At 40.4% G+C, this 20,532-nt stretch overlaps 1 protein-coding gene and 1 pseudogene across 1 annotated transcript in view; both read left to right on the top strand.

Annotated features, from left to right (window-relative positions):
* Positions 1–20,532, top strand: part of ZFYVE9 (zinc finger FYVE-type containing 9) — a 139,806-nt gene that overhangs the window by 27,541 nt on the left and 91,733 nt on the right. The gene's annotated exons all lie outside the window — the stretch shown is intronic.
* Positions 754–15,888, top strand: LOC103225851 (anaphase-promoting complex subunit 10 pseudogene; annotated as a pseudogene).

Below are 20,532 nucleotides of genomic sequence, written 5' to 3'. Positions count from 1 at the left end.
CACCCTGACTGTCATAGCACTTATCACACAGTATTGTCTTTGTCTTTGTTCCCCATTAGGTTGTAAAGATCTTGAGATTGCCTCTGATTTGTTTTTGTATTCAGCATCCAGCACAAATACCTGGCACCTATGAAGTACTCAATAAGTGTTTGTTAATGAGTGAGTAAATGAGTCCCAGATCATTGATTAATTCAGCAAACACTGAGTGCCTGTTGTTTGTCTGTGGCTGTGCTGGGTGCCAAGTTTACATCAATGATGTTGTGCTCCTTACCCGCGTGGTATGTAAAGAGTAGGCCAGTGACAAAAACAAAACAAAAAAGCATGATTTGTGGCAAGGGCTATGAAGGAGATGAGGAGGGATAATATAAAAAATGGGGGTGGGAGAAAAAGGTATGAGAAGGCATCTGAGAAGTGACATAGATGACACATCAAGGTTGAGGAGTCAGTTCTTCAAAGAACAGAGAGAAAAATGCTGCAGGAAGTAGAACAGCATGGACAAAGCCATTGAGGTAAGAAGGGACCTATTCAGCAAACTGAAGGAACTGCAGTATAGTGGACAAGGGAAGAGTCACATAAAAAGTTGGGAAAGGCAGGTGCAGTGGCACAGCCCTGTTGTCCCAGCTACTCGGTAGGCTGAGCATGTTATGATCATGCCTGCGAATAGACACTGTACTCCAGCCAGAGTGACAGAGCTGAGACCCGATCTCCATTAAAAAAAAAAAAAATGCTGATGAGGAACTTAAGGAATAGATGATGTCGAGCTTTGCAGGTCATGTAAGGAGCACAATGGGAAGCCATGGGAATGGGTGAGATTACCAAGGGAAGAGAATGGACTCAGGGCTGAGCCCTTGAGGTCAAGCAGAGGAGGACCCAGTACCAGTTGCCAAGGAGTGAGCAGAGAGGTAAATAAATAGAAAACCAGGAAAATATGGTCTCTTGGAAGTCAAAAGAGGAATGTATTTTGTGAAAGGGGTTATCACCTATATAAAATACTGTCAGTAAGATATGGTTAGGAAAGGGACCATTGGACTTGGCTATAACAGTGTCATTGAAAAAAGCTGATTGAGTGGAGCAATGTATACAGAAGCCAGATGGGAATGCATTGAAAGTGGAATATGAAGGGAGGAAGTGGAGATGGCTTTTTGAAGAACTTTTGCCATGAAAACAGAAAAATATTGTAGCAATTATTAGATGGAGATGGTGGTTATGGATGCCTTTTTGAGGATGGGAAATACTATTGTCTTTATATAGTGGTATGGGTGCTCCTCTAGAAAAGAAGTTTTAGGAGAAAGGGAGGATTGAACAAAGGAAGAGAAAAATGCTTGAGAAAGCCAAAGGGATGGGATCTACAACATGTTGAGGATTTGCTCTTCAGTGGGTAGGGCCAGACAGAGGTTGGTTTATGAAGTTAGTGGTGAGAACATGAAGAAATTTACAACTGATTGGCTCATACTTCATATAGAAAATATAAACATTGTGAAGGGTGAAATAGGGATAGATGATGAAGGTTTGAGGAGAGTGAGATAGTTACATTGGAGAGGGAAAGTAAAGCCTAACAGTGAATTGAAATTTCAGGAGCCCTTTGTGCTTGGCATCAAACTTTCAGTCAGTTTACTGACTTTCAGTCAGTAGATATTTATTAGATGAATTAAAAAATAATCCAGTCCATTCCTGACTTAGTGGGTTAAAATCAGTATTTGTCCTTATGGCGAGATTGTTATATTATCTTTGCAATACAAGCATTTTAGGTTGGAGAAGCAAGAAAAGTTCTGTAGGACCAGTCTGTGCTGCTACCTGTCCACCTATTTCCATTTATTTGTTCTTTTTAAAAGAATTTTTTTTTTAAATTTAGCTAGATGCAGTGGCTCACGCCTGTAATCTCAGCACTTTGGGAGGCTGAGGCAGGTGGATAGCTTGAGATCATGAGTTCAAGACCAGCCTGGCCAATATGGTGAAATCCCATCTCTACTAAAAATACAAAAATTAGCCAGGTGTGGTGGCAGGCGCCTGTAATCCCAGCTACTTGGGAGGCTGAGGCACAAGAATTGTTTGAACCCGGGAGGCAGAGGTTGCAGTGAGCCAAGATTGAGATCACACCACTGCACTCCAGCCTGGGTGACAGAGCGAGACTCTGTCTCAAAACAAAAAAAAATTTATGACATATTATTTGTTCTTTAATTCAGTGAGCATTTACTTATTGTGTAGTATTCTGTTTTTTACTAAAGAGAAGCAGAAAAAAAAAAAAAGGAAAAGAATGGGCCTCCTGGTAAAACATACCATTCATGTTTCTGTAGATGACTTAAAGATATGAAATGAGGGCCGGGCGCGGTGGCTCAAGCCTGTAATCCCAGCACTTTGGGAGGCCGAGACGGGCGGATCACGAGGTCAGGAGATCGAGACCATCCTGGCTAACACTGTGAAACCCCGTCTCTACTAAGAAATACAAAAAACTAGCTGGGTGAGGTGGCGGGCGCCTGTAGTCCCAGCTACTCGGGAGGCTGAGGCAGGAGAATGGCGTAAAGCTGGGAGGCGGAGCTTGCAGTGAGCTGAGATCGGGCCACTGCACTCCAGCCTGGGCGACAGAGCGAGACTCCGCCTCAAAACAAAACAAAACAAAACAAAAAAAAGATATGAAATGAGAAATGAACAGTTACAAAGCTGCAGATGCTCTGCAGTGGGAAGCAGAAAGATTGTGGTGGTGGTGGTGGTTGTGAGGAGAATGACATAGTAATATTTATTGTTTATCATTTGCCAGGTGCTTTTCTAAATCCAGACTTATAGGCTTTATTTAATATACATAACAACCCTAGGAAGTAGCTACTGTTGCAATCCACATTTACAAGTGACAAAATAGGCCTAGAAAGATTTAGTAACTTGTTCAAAATCACACAGCCGGTAAGTGGAGTTAGGATTAAAACTCAGCGACTTTGACTTCTAGAAACAAAAGGGAGCTGGCATTTGTTTCGTGCCTACTCTGCTTTATCTAACTTAATCTTCCTGTTAAACCTATGAGAGAGATGATGGTATCCCTAATTAACATTGAAGAAACTGATATGGTAGAACTCTGAAGCAGTCTTGCCAGCTGTATAACTCATGCTCTTTCCCATAAATAAAGTTGAGAGAATAAAAACAATTAAATAGGTTTCTTTATGGTGATTTTTATGTTATTTTCTTTGCATTTCTGAGAGGAATGTCTGCATTTACACCATAATTTTTATTTTTAATTTTTGGAGACAGGGTCTCACTCTGTCACACAGGCTGGAGTGCAGTGATGCAATCTCAACTCACTGCAGCCTCTACTTCCTGGGCCCAGGCAATTATCCCACCTCAGCCTCCTGAGTAGCTGGGACTACAGGCACACACTACCACACCCAGCTAATTTTTGTATTTTTTTGTAGAGATGGGATTTTGCTGTGTTGCCTGGGCTGGTCTCAAAACTCCTGGGCTCAAGCAATACATCAGCCTCGGCCTCCCAAAGTGCTGGGATGACAGGTGTGAGCCACCATGCCTGGCCTTTATGGCATCATTTTTAAAACAAATTCCTTAAATACTATTTCAAAGAGAAAGATGAAAAATGTCTAATATTTATTTTATTAGATATAAGTTTCTTATTTTGAATAGTTATGTGCTAAATTAGTTGCAGTTTATTTTTGGGTAACTTGAGTTGAAGCCATTTTTGTTTAACATTTGAGAATTTAGGTGTGAATACAGAAAATCTGTATTAGTAGCACATTAAGACAATAACTTCAGAGATCAGTTTTCTTAAGGATTTTTTTATCCTGTTTTATTTATTTATTTTTTTTGAGACAAACTCTTGCTCTGTTTCCCAGGCTGGAGTGCAGTGGCATAATCATGGCTCACTGCAACCTTGACCTTCCAAGGTCAAGCAATCCTCCCACCTCAGCCTCCTGGGTAGCTGGGGCAACAAGCATGTGCCACCACGCGTAACTAATTTCTTTTCTTTTCTTTTCTTTTTTTTTTTTTTTTTCTCGTGAGATGGAGTTTTACTCTTGTTGTCCAGCCTGGAGTGCAGTAGCAAGATCTTGGCTCACTGCAACCTTTGCCTACTGAGTTCAAGCAATTCTCCTGCCTCAGCCTCCTAAGTAGCAGGGATTACAGGCGCCTGCCACCACACCCGACTAATTTTTTGTATTTTTAGTAGAGACAGGGTTTCATCATGTTGGCCAGGCTGGTCTCGAGCTCCTGACCTCAGGTTATCCACCCACGTTGGCCTCCCAAAGTGTTGGGATTACAGGCGTGAGCCACTGCACCCAGCCACTGATTTTTTAAAAGAATTTAATGTTGCCTAGGCTGGTCTCGAAGTCCTGGGTCAACAGATCGTCTTCACTTCAGCCTCCCCAAGTGTTAGGATTATATGTGTGAGCCACTGCTCCTCGCTTCCTTTGGTTTTAAAACATGGCCACTGGTTGGGCTCCTTGGGAAACAGAAAGATAGTAGGCCCTCACTCAGTACCAAATGTTATTAACAGTTAACTTAGGTGCAAAGTGGAATAAAGCACATGTAGCTAGAAAATGTTTGCACTGAGTTCATGCTATTTTTTGTTTTTTGCATCTCTTCTCCTGAAAGCCATCTCCTTCTCAATATCTAGTTTGCTGATACATTCTAAATACTAGTCATAATTTTTTATTGTGGTAAAATATGCATAACGTAAAATTTACCAGTGTATGTGGGTTTGAGGGTGTATGGTTCAGTGGCATTAAATGCATTCACATTGTTGTACGACTGTAACAACTATCTCCAGAACTTTTTGTTTTTTTTTTGAGACAGAGTCTCGCTTCATTTCCCAGGCTGGAGTGCAATGGCGTGATCTTGGCTCACTGCAACCTCCGCCTCCTGGGTTCAAGTGATTCTCCTGCCTCAGCCTCCTGAGTAGTTGGAATTACAAGTACCCACCACCACATCTGGCTAATTTTTGTATTTTTAGTAGAGACGGGATTTCGCCATGTTAGTCAGGCTGGTTTCAAACTCCTGACCTCAGGTGATCTGCTTGCCTCGGCCTCCCAAAGCGCTGGGATTACAAGCATGAGCCACCGTGCCTGGCCATTTTTATCATCTCAAACTTAATAATTTTCCATCTTTCCTTGCCCCTGATGCCTAGTGACTGCTATTCTACTCTCTGTATTAATTTCACTATTCTAGGCACCTCATATAAGAGGGGTTACACAATGTTTGTACCTTTGTGTCTATCTTCACATTTCATCCATGTTGTAGCATGTATTAGTCAGAAGGACAGAACCAATAGGATATGGAGATATATATATATCATATATATATGGTATATTATATATATATGACTTTAATAGGTAGGATATATGTACATATACAAGAGTTTATTAGGGAGAATCAGCTCACATAGTTAGAAGGTGAATTCCCACAATAATCTATTGGCAAGCTGGGGAAAGAGAAGCTAGTGGTATGGCTCAGCCCAAGTTTGAAAGCCTCAAAAGCAGGGAAACCAACAGTGCAGCCCTCAATCTGAGGCCCAAGGCCTGAGAGCCCCCAGGAGGCTGCTAGTGCAAGTCTCAGAATCCAGAGCCCAAAGAACCTAGAGTCTGATGTACATGGGCAGGAGGAGGGGATATAAGCATCTGATAAAGGAAAAAGAGAAAGCAAGCCAGAAGACTCAGCAAGCAGGCTTATCTTTGCTGCTTCTGCCTGCTTTGTTTTAGTGCACTGGCAGCTGATTGGATGGTGCCCACCCCCATTAAGAGTGGGTCTTCCTCTCCCAGTCCAGTGACTTAAATGTCAGTCTCCTCTGGCAATACCCTCACGGACATACCCAGAAGCAATACTAGCCATCTAGGCATTCCTCAGTCCAGTCAAGTTGACACCTAATACCAGTCATCACATAGCGTGTATCAGAGTTTCGTTCCTTTTTAACTCTGAATATTTCATTGTATGTATGTACCACATTTTGTTAATTCATTTATCCATCAATGGACACTTCAGTTGTTTCCACCTCTTGGCTATTACCAATAATGCTACTATGAACATGGGTGTACAAGTATCTATTTGAGTCCCTGCTTTCAGTTCTTTGTGTATATACCCAGAAGTAGAATTGCTGGATTATATGGTAGTCCTGTGTTTAATTTTTTGATTAAGCACCATATTCTTTTTCCACTGCAGTTGCACAATTTTCCATTCCCACCAACAATTCACAAGAGTTCCAGTTTCCCACATATATATATATATGGTATATGATATGTTGATACGGTTTGGCTCTGTGTCCCCACCCAAATCTCATCCGAATTGTAATCCCCGTGTGTTGGGGGAGGGGCCTGGTAGGAGGTGATTGAATAGTGGGGGCAGATTTCTCCCTTGCTGTTCTCATAATAGTGAGTTCTCATGAGATCTGGTGGTTTGAAAGTGTGGCACTTTCCACTTTGCATGCTCTCTCTCTCCTGCTCCACGATGGTAAGATGTTCTTGCTTCCCCTTTGCCTTTTGACGTGATTGTAAGTTTCCTGAGGCCTTCCAGTCAAGCTCCCTGTTAAGTCTGTGGAACTGTGAGTCAGTGAAATCCCTTTTCTTCATAAATTGTCTAGTCTCCAGTAGTTCTTCATAACAATGTGAAAATGGACTAATATACTTGTCAACACTTGTTTTCTATTGTTTTGATAATAGCCATATTAATAGGTGTGAAGTGGTATCTCACTGTGGTTTTGGTTTGTATTTCTCTAATGGTTAGTGATGTTGAGCATCTTTTCATGTACTTACTGGTCTCTATATATCTTTGGAGAAATGTCTATTCAGGTCTTTTGCCCATTTTTAAATTGGGTTGTCTTTTCTGTTGAGTTTTAGAGCTCTTTATATATAATTCTGGATATCAGTCTCATGTCACATAAATGATTTGCAGATATTTTCTCTCATTCTTGGGTTTTTCACTCTGTTGTCCTTTGATGCACCAAAATTTTTAATTTTGATGAACTCCAACTTACATTTTCTTTTGTTGCCTGTGCTTTTGATGTCGTATCAAAGAAATCATCTCCAAATTTGATGTCATGAAGTCTTTCCGTTATGTTTTCTTCTAAGTGTTTTGCAGTTTTAGTGCTTGTGTTTAGGTCTTTGATCCATTTTGAATTAATTTTTCGTGTATAGTATTAGCTTAGATTTATTTTTTTGAATGTGGGTATCTGGTTTTCTCAGTACCATTTGTTGGAAAGACTGTTCTGTTCTTATGGAATGGTTTTGGCACTCTTGTCAAAACTTATTGGACCATATAAGTGAGAGTTTATTTCTGGGCTTTTTTCTATTCCATTGGTCTTTATGTCTGTCTTTAATGTCAGTACCACACGGTTTTGATTACCATAGCTTCGTAGTCAGTTTTGAAACCACGGAATGAGAGTCCTCTGGGGTTGTTGTTTGTCAAGATTATTTTGGCTATTTTGGATCCCTTGAGATTCAATTTGAATTTGAGAAGGATTTTTCTGTTTCTGCAGAAAACATAGTTGGGGTTTTGATACAGATTGCATTGAATCTGTAGATCACTTTGGGCATTGTTGACATCTTAATAATAAGTCTTCTAGTCCATGAACATGGGATGTTTTTCCATTTATTTATATGTTCTTTAATTTCTTTTGGCAATCTTTTGTCTTTTGTAGCTTTCACTGTACAAGTATTTTACCTCCTTGGTTAAGTTAATTTCTGGGTATTTTATTCTTTTTGTTGCTATTGTAAATGGAATTGTTTCCTTAATTTCGTTTTTGGATAATTCATTATTAGTATGTAGAAATGCAACTGACTTTTTTGTTGATTTTGTATCCTGAAACTTTGCCACATTTATTAGCTCTAACAGTTTTTGTGTGTTAGTTTGTGGGGAATCTTTGAGGTTTACTGAATGTAGCATATGTTGTCAGTATACAGAGATAATTTTACCTTTTCCTTTCCAATTTGGATGCCTTTTATTTATTTTTAATCGCTCTGGCTAAATTTCCAATATTATATTAAATAGACATGGCAAAAGTACATAACCTTATCTTTTTTCTATCTTAAAGCAAAAGTTCTTTCAGTCTTTTTTTTTTGAGACAGGGTCTCACTCTGTCACCCAGACTTGAGTGCACTGCCACCATCTCACCTCACCGCATCCTCAGCCTCCTGGGCTCAAGGTATCTTCCAACCTCAGCCTCTTGAGTCACTGGGACTAACAGGTGTGAACCACCACACCTGGGTAATTTTTAAAAATTTTTAGTAGACACGAGGTCTACTGTGTTGCCCAGGCTGGTTCTGAATGCCTAGGCTCAAGCGATCTGCCTATTTTGGCCTCCCAAAGTGCTAGGATTACAGGTGTGAGTCACCATGCTTGGCCAGCTTTCAGTCGTTTTTTGTTTGTTTGTTTGTTTTTTGGTTTTTTTTTAGATGGAGTCTCACTCTGTCACCCAGGCTGGAGTGCAGTGGCGTGATCTCGGCTCACTGCAACCTCTGCCTCCCAGGTTCCAGCGATGCTTCTACCTCAGCCTCCTAAGTAGCTGGGATTACAGGCACATGCCACCATGACTGGCTAATTTTTGTATTTTTAGTAGAGACAGGGTTTCACCATGTTGGCCAGACTAGTTTTCAGTCTTTTGCCAGTGCGTATGATGTTGGCTCTGGATTTTTAATATATGGCCTTTATTATGCTGAGATAATTTACTTCTGTTACTAGGGTTGTTTTAAGGTTTTTTAAATCATGAAAGTGTTGAATTTTGTTAAATGCTTTTTCTGTATGAATTGAGATGATCATTTGGGGTTTTTTGTTTCATTTTGTTCAGGTAATGTGATTACATTAATTGATTTTCATATGTTGAATTATCCTTGCAATCCAGTAATAAATATCACTTGGTCATGGTGTATAATTCTATTAATATGTTCAATTTAATTTGCTATTAATTACTTGAGGATTTTTGTATCAATATACATTCATACAGAATATTGGTCTGTAGTTTTCTTATAATATGTTTGCCTTGTTTTGGTATTGAGATAGTGCTGGCTTCATAGAATGAGTTAGGAAGTGTTTCCTCCTCTTCAATTTTTTGGAAGAGTTTGAGAAGGATTGGTGTTCTTTAAATGTTTGGTAGAATTTACCAGCAAAATCATCTGATCTAGGACTTTTCTTTGTTGACAAGTTTTTGATTACTGATTCGATCTCCCCACTAGTTATAGGTTTATTCAGATTTTCTGTTTATTACTGATTCAGTCTTGGTAGATGTTGTGTTTCTGGAAATTTATCCATTTAATCTAGGTCACATTTTTGTTGTAGCGCTAAGGCATTTTATTACAAAAAAATTGGTACTCATATACATAAAGTAATATGAACTTAAAATTCATACATTCACTTCATTTTTTAGCTTGACATTCTAGCAAATCTTTTGCTCCATTGATTTTTGGTTATGATAGAAGAAGATCTACCTGGATGATTTAAGAGCATAATTTGTCAATGAGCACCTCTTATTTTCTCTTTATTGGCAGTAGTGCTTACAGCTACTGTTAATGCTACTTTCCATTTTGTCATTTCGGGTTCAAACACACCTCTGTAATAGCCTCCACCGAAGGCAGATTTTGGTAGACTTTGAAAAATTTGGTTTTTTTGTTGTTGTTGTTTGTTTGTTTTGGGTTTTTTTTTGTTTTGTTTTGTTTTGTTTGAGACAGAGTCTCACTCTGTTGCCCAGGCTGGAGTGCAGTAGCACAGTCTTGGCTCACCAGCCTCCCAAGTAACTAGGACTACAGGCGTGTGCCACCACATCTGGCTAATTTTTTGTATTTTTAGTACAGACGGGGTTTCACCATGTTAACCAGGATGGTCTCGATCTCCTGACCTCATGATCCGCCCACCTCGGCCTCCCAAAGTGCTGGGATTACAGGCATGAGCCACCATGCCTGGCCGAAAAATTTGTTTTACTTGAGGTTCTACATGCCTTATGGGTTGTAAAACATAACAGCCGGCAAATCCTGCAGCAGCAATGGTCAGTCCGACTGCTACCACTGTACTGGCCATGGCTGGGCTCCCTGCTGCACCTGGAGCATGGCTCATTCCAGCCCAGAGGTTACGGCCAACAGTGACACACCTTTACCAGAGACTGACACAGCCACTGATGGCAAGCACAAACCACCGGATATAATTTTTTTAAAGAAGAGAATTATTTGAAAACCAGTCTAGGTGTGGTGGCTCACACCTGTAATCCCAGCACTTTGGGAGGCCAAGGCAGGCAGATGACTTGAGCCCAGGAATTCTAGACCAGCCTGGGCATGGTGGCATGTACCTGTGGTCCCAGCTACTCAGGAGGATCACCTGAGCCCAGGTGGTCGAGACTGCAGTGAGCTGTGCTCATACCACTGCACTCCAGTCTAGGTGACAAAAGAAAGAAAAACACAGAGTTTATATTATTGTTGTATATTGAGTCTTAAATCAATGCTCTCTCTGGCGGAACAAATCAGAAGTTGGTTATAGAATGTCAACTGGCAAAGTATCTTTATTATTTACAGCATCTACATTAGTTAAAACCATCACATTTTCAATATATAAATGGGCAAAAAGATGTTTAGTGGGTTAGTAAACAATGGAGAAATATTTTAATTTACTAGACACTAAGAGGTAGAAATTAAAATTTTATGCTTATGTAACAAAAAATAGAAAATGTTGATAGTATTCAATGCTGGTGAAATTGACACTGTTACATTTATACATTTGAAAAGCCACATGTGGGTCACTGGGGAACCCAGGCTGTCCTAGGAAGCCGAGTGGGAGTGGCACAGAGCTGCTGGAGATCCTGAGAACCTGAGTTTTGGCAAGCAGCCAGAATATTTAAAAACTGACCACACCAAACAAGACATCTCCTGGTGCTGACCCTAAGCAGTTGGAAAGGACTGGAACAGTTCGGGACATTGGATCACAGGTTTTTTGGTCACTCTCATCTTGCAAACCAGAATTTGGAGTAGATCAGTTACGAGATGACAATCTAGAATCTTATTGGCAATCAGATGGCTCCCAGCCTTATTTAGTGAACATCCAATTCAGAAGAAAAACAACAGTTAAGACATTATGTATTTATGCAGACTACAAATCTGATGAAAGCTATACTCCAAGCAAGATCTCAGCCAAAGTAGGAAATGATTTTCACAACCTTCAAGAAATTCGGCAACTTGAATTGGTGGAACCAAGTGACTGGATTCACATTCCCTTAACTGATAATCATAGGAAGCCAACTCGCACATTCATGATACAGATTGCTGTTCTAGCCAGTCATCAAAATGGAAGAGACACCCATATGAGACAAATTAAAATATACACACCAGTAGAAGAGAGCACCATTGGTAAATTTCCTAGATATACAACTATAGATTTCATGATGTGTTGTTCAATAAGATGACTTTAAAATGATATGGAAGTCATTAAACGTATCTTTGTTTTATCCTGTCTTTAAATAGTATATCAGGTACCTTTATTGAAAAAAGCATCAGTTATTTGCAATGTTGTGTATGTTTAAAAATATTTTATTGTAACTTTGGTAAATTTGGGTCATATTATCTTTCTTTAACATGTAATAAAGCTCACATATTTTACATTACTAAAAAAAAAAAAAAGCTATCTGTAGCTGGGCGTGGTGGCTCACACCTGTAATCCCAGAACTCTGGGAGGCCAAGGCAGGCAGATCGCTTGAGCCTAGGAGTTCAAGAGCAGTGTGGGCAACATGGCAAAACCTCATCTCTGCCAATAAAAGGGGGATATATGTTTCAATTTTTTGAGCTAATGATTCCTTTTTTGAGTAAATAATTCTTAAAACAAGTGCAGTAAACAAAGAGATGTGTATTTTAGTGTTACTAAACTAGAATAGCAAATACATTTAAAGTAATTTGTGTCCAAAATTGGATAATGGGCCGGGTGTGGTGGCTCACTCCTGTAATCCCAGCACTTTGGGAGGCCAAGGTGGGAGGATCTCTTGAGCTCAGGAGTTCGAGACCAGCCCAGGCAACATAGTGAGACCTCATCTCTACTAAAAATTAAAAAATAGCTGGATGTGGTGGTACATGCCTGTAGTCCTAGCTACTTGGGAGGCGGAGGTGGAAGGATTCCTCGAACTCAGGAGTTCGAGACCAGCCTGGGCAACATACCATCTCTGCTAAAAATTAAAAAATAGCTGGATATGGTAGGGCATAGACGATGTAGTCCCAGCTACTTGGGAGGCTGAGTTGGGAGGTACTTGAACCCAGGAGGTCAAGGCTGCTGTGAGCCATGATTGTGCTAGTACACTTCAGCCTGGGTGATAAAAGAGACCCTGTCTCAAAAAAAAGAAGAAAAAAAAAAAGGTTAATGGTAAGTTAAATACAATACATACATTTGCTTCAGCCATTAAAAATTATTACAAGGTAGTATGAAAAATGCTTATGATGGCATATGAATAGAGTTAGAATGCAAGCTTATGCTTTGTTTACAATTAAATTATTCTTGGGCAAAAAAACAGATATATCTGAAGGAAACATACTTTTAAAAAGGGCCAGATGCGGTGACTCATGCCTGTAATCCCAGCAGTTTGGGAGGCCAAGGAGGGCGGATCACCAGAGGTCAGGAGTTTGAAGACTAGCCTGACCAACATGGAGAAACCCTGACTCTACTAAAAATACAAAATTAGCCGGGCATGGTGGCACATGCCTGTAATCCCAGCTACTTGAGGGGCTGAGGCAGGAGAATCGCTTGAACCTGGGAGGCGGAGGTTGCGGTGAGCCGAGATGGTGCCATTGCACTCCAGTCTCCAGCCTGGGCAACAAGAGCAAAACTCCATCTCAAAAAAAAAAAAAAAAAAAAAAAAACCACAGAATTTTAGGCTGGACGCAGTGGCTCACGCCTGTAATCCCAGCACTTTGGGAGGCCGAGGCAGGTGGATCACTTGAGGTCAGGAGTTCAAGACTAGCTTGGGCAACGTGGCAAAACTCCATCTTTATTAAAAATACCAAAATAAGGTGGGCATTGCAGTGTGTACCTGTAGTTCCAGTTATTTGGGAGGTAGCAGTGAGCCAAGATTGTATCACTGCACTCCAGCCTGGGTAACAGAGAGACTCTGACTCAAAAAAAAAAGTAATAATAATTTTAATTCATTGAGTTTGAGCTATTATACCCTCTTTTCCTTTTCCTTTTCCCTTTTCCTTTTCCTTTCCTTTTCTTTCGGAGTCTTGCTCTGTCATCCAGGCTGGAGTGCAATGGCATGATCTTGGCTCACTACAACCTCTACCTCCCGGGTTCAAGTGATTCTCCTGCCTCAGCCTCCCAAGTAGCTGAGATAATAGGCATGTGCCACCACCATGCCTGGCTAATTTTTGTATTTTTAGTAGAGATGGGGTTTCACCATGTTGGTCAGGCTGGTCTTGAACTCCTGACCTTGTGATCTGTCCATGTCAGCCTCCCAAAGTGCTGGGATTACAGGCGTGAACCACCACGCCTGGCTCTTTTTTTTTTCTTTTTTCTTTTTTGAGATAGTTTTGCTCTTGTTGCAGGTGGCACAACCTCAGCTCACTGCAACCTCCGCTTCCCTTCCCAGGTTCAAGCAATTCTGCCTCAGCCTCCGGAGTAGCTGGGATTACAGGCATGTGCCACCACGCTCAGCAAATTTTTATCTTTTTAGTGGAGATGGGGTTTCACCATGTTGGCCAGGCTGGTCTCGAACATCTGACCTTAGGTGATCCGCCTGCCTCGGCCTCCCAAAGTTCTGGGATTACAATTGCGAGCCACCATACCCAACCTCTTTTTCTTTCCTTTTCAACTATTATAGTGGTTCATTTTTAAAATTTAATTTTTATTATTTATTTTTATGTTGCAGTTGTGCTTGGGTAATTTTTATTTTTTAACAATAATAGAGTTGGGATCTCGCTATGTTTCTCAGGCTAGTTTTGAACGCCTGGACTCGGATGATCCTGCCACCTCAGCCTCCCAGAGTGTTGAGATTATAGAATATAGTGCTTCTTAGCACTGATTCCATTAGCATTGGTTCCATTAAAAATAGTGTAGGCTCTATGAAGCAGTCTTGCCAAAAGAGTCAGATAGAATCTAGTCACATTTCTAAATTTAACAGTCAGTTTATAGGAGCTACATAGTTAAAGAAATACATTGAACAGTGTCGCAGGTAGCAATCAGAATTGCCAGATTGTGAGACAGTACAGGAAAAATGGCTCAGTTTCTTCAAAAAAAGTTGTTTGAAGAGAACCTATATAATAAAAGAGACTTGTGTCACATTCACCAACCACAGTGTATGGTCCTTATTTGAAGCCTGTTTCATGCATAAAATAAGGCCAGGCATGGTGGCTCACATCTGTAATCCCAGCACTTTGGAAGGCCAAGGTGAGAAGATGGCTTGAGACTGGGAGTTCAAGACCATCCTGGGTAATATAGTGACAGCCCCCAGCCCACAAAATAAAAGTTAAATGGGTATGGTGGCATGTGCCTATACTCCCAGCTGTTCAGGAGGCTGAGATGGGAGGATCGCATGAGCCCAGGAATTTGAGGCTATAGTGAGCTGTAATTGTGCAACTGCACTCTAGCCTAGGAGACAGGGCGAGACCCTGACTTTTTTTTTTTTTTTTTGAGATGGAATCTTGCTCTGTCACCCAGGCTGGAGTGCAGTGGCACTGTCTCAGCTCACTGCAGTCTCTGCCTCCTGGGTTCAAGCGATTCTTCCACCCCAGCCTCCTGAGTTGCTGGGATTACAAGCACTCACCATCATGCCCGGCTAATTTTTATATTTTTGTACAGATGGGGTTTCACCATGTTGGCTAGGCTGGTCTCAAACTCTTGACTTCGGTGATCCACCCACCTCAGCCTCCCAAAGTGCTGGGATTATAGGCGTGAGCCACCGTACCTGGCCGACCCTGACTCTTAAAAAAAAAAAGAAAAAGAAAAAATAATGTATTCATTAAAATTGTGTCAAAAATATTACTATTGGAAATGTGAACAGTGGACATTTCATGTTATTAAGAAATTGTGTTGGGCCGGGCACAGTGGCTCATGCCTGTAAGCCCAGCACTTTGGGAGGCAGAGGCGGGTGGATCACCTGAGGTCAGGAGTGTGAGACCAGCCTGCCCAAACATGGTGAAACCCTATCTCTACTAAAAGTACAAAAAAATAGATGGGCATGGTGGTGGGCATCTGTAATCCCAGCTACTTGGGAGGCTGAGGCAGGAGAATCACTTGAACCCAGGAGGCAGAGGTTGCAGTGAGCCAAGATCGTGCCGGTGCACTCCAGCCTGGGCAGAAAGAGTGAGACTCCATCTCAAAAAAAAAAAAAAAAGAAAAGAAAAAAATTGTGCCTGGTGTGTTGGCTCACACCTGTAATCCCAGCACTTTGGGCGGCCAAGGTGGGCAGATCACGAGGTCAAGAGATCAAGACCATCCTGGCCGACATGGCGAAACCCGTCTCTACTAAAAATACAAAAAATTAGCTGGGCGTGGTGGCACATGCCTGTAGTCCCAGCTACTTGGGAGGCTGAGGCAGGAGAATTGCTTGAACCCAGAGGTGGAGGTTGCAGTGAGCTGAGATTGCCTCACTGCGCTCCAGCCTGGGCAACAGAGTGAGACTTTGTCTCAAAAAAAAAAAAAAAAAAAAAAACCAAAACTGGCCAGGCGCAGTGGCTCACACCTGTAATCCTTTAACTTTGGGAAGCCAAGGCAGGCAGATCACTTGAGGTCAGGAGTTTGAGACCAATGTGGCCAACATGGTGAAACCCCGTCTTTACTAAAAATACAAATATAAGTCAGGCTTATTGGCACGTGCCTGTAGTCTCAGCTGCTTGGGAGGCAGAGGTTTCAGTGAGCCGAGACCATGGCCACTGCACTCCAGTCTGGGCGACAGAGTGAGACTCCGTCTCAAAAAAAAAAAAATAAAAAAAAAATAAAAAAAAGGAAAAGAAATTGTTGTTTGGATAAGGTATGGAAGTGACATTGTTATGTTTAAAAAATATTTCTATGGCTGGGCGTGGTGGCTCACGCCTGTAATCCCAGCACTTTGAGAGGCCGAGGTGGGTGGATCATGAGGTCAAGAGATTGAGACCGTCCTGGCCAACATGGTGAAACCCTGTATCTACTAAAAATAGAAAAATTAGCTGGGCATGGTGCCGGGCGCCTGTAGTCCCAGCTGTGTGGGAGGCTGAGGCAGGATAATGGCTTGAACCCGGGAGGCGGAGGTTGCAGTGAGCAGAGATCGTGCCACTGCACTCCAGCCTGGGCGACAGAGACTCCGTCTCAAAAAAAATTTTTTTTTTTTTATGTTTCAAGATATATATTGAAATATTTAAAGATGAAATGATATCTGAGGTTTACTTCAGAGTGATCAGATGGGGAGAAGTAGGTAGGAATTCGTTTTAATAAATGTTATCCCAGGACTTTTGGAGGCCAAGGCTGGCGGATCACGAGATCGGGAGATCGAGACCATCCTGGCTAACACGGTGAAACCCCATCTCTATTAAAAATACAAAAAATTAGCCGGGCGTGGTGGCGAGCATCTGTAGTCCCAGCTACTGAGGAGGCTGAGGCAGGAGAATGGCGTGAACCGGGGAGGCAGAGCTTGCAATGAGCCGAGATTGGGCCACTGCACTCCAGTCTGGATGACAGAGCAAGACTCCCTATAAATAAATAAATAAATAAATAAATAAATAAATAAATAAAACAAAACAAGTGTTGAAACTGTAATGGGCACGGGGTTTATTATACTGTTATGTGTACTTTTGTATGGTTGAAAATTTCTATAATAAAAAGTTTTAAAAATGAATGGACACTTTGGAAGGCTGTGGCAGGCAGATTACAAGTTCAGGCGATCGAGACCAGCTTGGCCAACATGGTGAAACATCATCTCTACTAAAAATAACAAAAATTAACTGGGTGTGGTGGCGTGCGCCTGTAATCCCAGCTATTTGGGTGGCTGAGGCAGGAGAATCTGCTTGAATCCTGGAGGCAGAGGTTGCAGTGAGCCGAGATTGGGCCTCTGCACTCCAGCCTGGCAACAGAGTGAGACTCCATCTCAAAAAAAAAAAGAATGGAATGGTCAGAACTTGATTACAAAATATAGGATATATTTTAATTGCTTTTTATGATAAATTTACACTTTTTAACCTACACATAAAACATTTAATGCAATATACATGTGCTATTTAGAAGATAGTTTCAGAATACATAAAAATTCATAGTACATTAAAGGAAGTAATTTCTGATTACATGAATTGCAAACATTTTTAAAGTTCTGTGATGAATGTTGTTTTATTCCAATTCTGGTGTTACAGCTTTTTGTTTGTACAGCCTCACTTGGATATAATATTGAAAGTCTGAATTAGAGATCTCTTTAACCTTTTCTGTAATGGACACTTAAAATGACTCATAATTATTATTGTTTTCTATTAATAACAGTGAAGTTTAAACAGGTGTTTAGACAGAGGCAAGGGTCTGGATTTGTTTGAACTGCTTTAGATCTTATGATACTGATTTTTGCTATGTGCTAGTAAGTGGAGGGATAAAGTACTCTTTTGCATTTCACAATTTTTATAAGTTGTTACTTTCACTGGTCTTTGTGAACAGCTGGACATTGGTTAGTCCTATGCACTCTCCTCTCCTGTTTTTATTATTCTCACATCACAGTTATTTTTGTCATAATTATAGGGCTTTTTGAAGACCTGGGACATCATTTTTTGCATTTTCTAATTTGGAAAGAAATAAGTGAGCATTTGATGATTTGAATTTTCAAGAATTGCAAAGGAATAAGTGTTATTCACGCTGTAAGAGGGTATAAATAGGCACAAAGTGGTACTTTGAATATAAAGCATGTTCACAAATTTAGCAATAGGATTTGTTATGTGGAAAGCCTGCAGTGGGAAATTTTAAAAGGAAAGGAAAGGGAAATAAGAAAGGTCCCAACATACATTTAGAACCTATTATATGCTACATTTTACACATATAATCTCATTTAATCTTCATAAAAGCCTTATGAAGGGAATACTGTATTAGCATTTCTACTTTACATGTGAGAAAAACTAAGACCTAGAGAGTTTACATTATTTCCATGAGGTCATCTGACTAGGGAATAATCAAGTTGAAATAGGAACACAGAAGTGCCACATTAAAGAAAATTACATATAAACACACAAATGGAACCTTTTAACCAGTACTTAGCTGAAACATCATTTGGAATGTATATTATAAATTACCTTGTTTTGTCTCTTTACACTTAGGGAGATCATACAGATCCTGCCATATGATGTCAGTCATAACCATTAGGCATACAAATCTTGAGATCACTCTTGTAAAACAGATTAAAATGTGTTGTTGCAAAATTTGAATGGCTCTAAATTATTTTCTGAATTTGGGTATGAATGATATAGTCCTTCCCAGAAAAGTGTACATTACTGTTTGTTTTTCCATTCATACATTTATGTATTTATGTATTTATTTATTTTTTTGAGACAGAGTTTTGCTCTTGTCTCCCAGGCTGGAATCTGGTGGTGTGATCTCTGCTCACTGCAATCTCCGCCTCTTGGGTTTATGCGATTCTTCTACCTCAGCCTCCTGAGTAGCTGGGATTCTAGGTGCCTGCCACCACTCCTGGCTAATTTTTGTATTTTTAGTAGAGATGGGATTTCACCATGTTTGACCAGGCTGGTCTCGAACTCCTTATCTCAGGTAATCCACCTGCCTCGGCCTCCCAAAGTGCTGGGATTGCACACATGAGCCACTGTGCCTAGTCCCATTCATAACATTTATTTATGCAATAACTTTACTTTTCAAGGAAACAATCAGCAAATATTTACTGAGTACTGTGTTTCAGACACAATATTGAAGATACCAGTATTAAAAATAATTTAACTCATTATTCCATGGAGTTTACATTCTAGTGTGGGGAAATGGAGAATAAATTCAATCAGTGCAGTAGATTGTGTTGTGATAAAGATATATGGCATATGGTAAGATATTTCAGCAGTATAATTTAAGTTCAGGTGTGCAAATATGTAATTCTCTTAATTTTTAGAACTGACTTTACTTTTTTACTCTAAACCTGTAGCTTAGAGAACTGGGGAAGGTACTTAGATCATATTTGGAATATGGTGGGGTATTTTTAGTTCTCAGAATGACTGAGGCTGCTACTGGCATTTAGTAACCTGTGCATACCAAGACTGCTAAACATCTTGCTATGCACAGGACAGTACTGTCCTATGAAGAAGTGGCCCACCTAAAATGCCAGGAGTGCCCCTGTTGAGAAGCACTGACTAATAACCTGGCTCATGGTAGATAATTTTATCTCGATCTTTTCAGGCAAATTGACTATTATCCAGTAATTTCAAATTCAGGATTATTAATCTGTTCCCAGCCTGGCTTAGATCTCTTAGATTCTGCCCATCTCCTTTGTGATACTAATTCTTATGACCTATGAATCTCACTATGTCATAGTCTGTCTTTGAAGAGTCATCTACTTTTCTAGCTAACTCCTGTGCTTTCCTCTAATCCCATTGGAAATGTAAAGGATCTCTCTATACTGTTCTTCGGCCTGTGGGATGTTGAGAAAGATGGGTATTCTTGGGTTCTTCTGTGTTTACTCCATTTGCTGCTCCCTTGCCTTTTTTTTTTTTTTTTTTTTTTTAAAGATATTTTGTTCTTTCTTAAAAAATAATTCTTATTTAAGATTATTGTCCCAAAGACTAACTCACTACTTCTGAATGTTCCCAACTATATTAGTTTGCTAGAGTTAGCAAAATACCACAAATTGGGCATCTTAAGCAGAAATTTATTATCTCACAGTTATTAGAAGTCTGAAATTAAGGTGATAGTAGGGTTGGTTCCTCCTGGGGGCTGTATGGAAAAGATCTCTTCCATGTCTCTCTCCTTGGTTTATAGATGGACATCTTCATGTTCATACAGTGTTCTTCTTGTATCCATATTTGCCCCTTTTGTAAGGGTATCAGTCCTGTTGGATTAGGAGACTACCCTAATCACTTCATTTTAATTTGATTACCTCTGTAGAGACCCTGTCTTCAAATAAGGTCACATTCTAAGGTGTTAGGAGTTAAGACTTCAACTTAGGTATTTGTGGGGGATACAGTTCAACCCATAAAACCAACTAATTTATTTTTTATTTTTTCTAATTTAAACAGTGCAGAAAAAACTAATCAAAATAAAATAAAATATCCCAATACAACATTTAAATGTATATATTAAAAAAATATATACAGTAAAAGAGAGAAAAAGACAGCTGGCTGTGGTAGCTCATGCCTGTAATCCCAGCACTTTGGGAGGCCCAGGCTTGCAGATCACTCGAGGTAGGAGTTTGAGACCAGCCTGGCCAACATGGTGAAACCCTGTCTAAAAAAATAATAATAATAAAATATAAAAAATAATAATCTCGGCTGTTCAGGAGGTTGACACACCAGAATCGCTTAAACCTGGGAGGCAGAGGTTGCAGTGAGCTGAAATGGTGCCAGTGCACTCCAGCCTGGGTGGCACAGCAAAGCTGTGTCTAAAAATAAAAAACAAGGCCCTACTTCCATTCTGATCTCATCCTCCAACTTGACTATATTT

The sequence above is a fragment of the Chlorocebus sabaeus genome, chromosome 20 (genome assembly GCF_047675955.1).
Source record: "Chlorocebus sabaeus isolate Y175 chromosome 20, mChlSab1.0.hap1, whole genome shotgun sequence".
Lineage (NCBI taxonomy): Eukaryota > Metazoa > Chordata > Mammalia > Primates > Cercopithecidae > Chlorocebus > Chlorocebus sabaeus.
The sequence above is the reverse complement of the archived record's forward strand: the minus strand, read 5'-3'. Positions and strand labels throughout refer to the sequence as shown.